Source organism: Herpailurus yagouaroundi, unplaced genomic scaffold (genome assembly GCF_014898765.1).
Source record: "Herpailurus yagouaroundi ecotype Mexico unplaced genomic scaffold, PumYag 182, whole genome shotgun sequence".
Classification (NCBI taxonomy): Eukaryota; Metazoa; Chordata; class Mammalia; order Carnivora; family Felidae; genus Herpailurus; species Herpailurus yagouaroundi.
Genome location: NW_024412413.1, coordinates 10,372,583 through 10,374,011, shown reverse-complemented (window position 1 = coordinate 10,374,011; position 1,429 = coordinate 10,372,583).

Below are 1,429 nucleotides of genomic sequence, written 5' to 3'. Positions count from 1 at the left end.
TGAGAGAGAGACAGAGACAGAGCATGAGCGGGGGAGGGGCAGAGAGAAGGAGACACAGAATCCGAAGCGGGCTCCAGGCTCTGAGGCATCAGCACAGAGCCCGACGCGGGGCTCGAACCCACGAACCGCAAGATCATGGCTTGAGCTGAAGTTGGACGCTCAACTGACTGGGCCACCCAGACACCCCTGTGTGGGTCACTTCTTGAACTCTCTATTTTTCCATTGATCTGTATGTCTGTCTGTATGCTAATACCACACTGTCTTGATTATTATAGCTTTAGAGTAAGTCTTGAGATCAGGTCGTATAGTTCTTCTGACTTTGACTAGTCTTGATCCTTTGCATTTCCCTGTGATTTTTATTAATTTTTAATTTTTTTTTTTTAATTTTTTTTTTCAACGTTTATTTATTTTTGGGACAGAGAGAGACAGAGCATGAACAGGGGAGGGGCAGAGAGAGAGAGGGAGACACAGAATCGGAAACAGGCTCCAGGCTCTGAGCCATCAGCCCAGAGCCCGACGCGGGGCTCGAACTCACGGACCGCGAGATCTCGACCTGGCTGAAGTCGGACGCTTAACCGACTGCGCCACCCAGGCGCCCCAATTTTTAATTTTTTTTAATGTTCGTTTATTATTTTTGAGAGAGAGAGTGCACCCATGTGCCCGTGCAGGGGAGGGGCAGAGCGAGGGGGTCAGAGGATGTGAAGCAGGCTCTGCCCCGTCGGCACAGAGCCCAGTGTGGGTCTTGAACTCATGAACCACGAGATCATGACCTGAGCTGACGGCAGATGCTTAACTGACTGAGCCACCCAGGCGCCCCTATTCATTTTTATTTTTAAATTTATTATGGAAGCATAGTTGACATACAATGTTCTATTAGTCTTAGGTGGCCAACGTGATATGATTCCATGCTTTATTCAGTGCTCACTCACCATCCATGTCAGTTTTAAAATCAGCTTGTCAGGGGCGCCTGGGTGGCTCAGTCAGTTGAGCGTCTGACTTCGGCTCAGGTCATGATCTCACGGTTCACGAGTTCGAGCCCCACGTCAGCTTGCTGCTTGTCAGCCTGTCAGTGCAGAGCCCGCTTCAGATCCTCTGTCCCCCTCTCTCCGCCCCTCCTCCACTTGTGCTTATCAAAAAAATAAGTATTGAAAAGAAAAGAAATAAAATCAGCTGTCAGTTTTTCCAAAATAGCTTGCTGGAATTCCTATTGGGATACGATGCAATCTATAAAACAATTTGGTGGGGGGGGGGGGGGAGTGGGATCTTAACAACATTGAGTCTTTTCATCAATGAACGGGTTTCATCTCTCCATTGATTGATGCCTTTCTTCATTTCTCTCAGCAAAATGTTTTATGGGTTTCATCTTTTGTCCAATTTATCCCTAAGCATTTGTATTTTTATGCTATATTAAGTGATAGGCTTTTTTTTT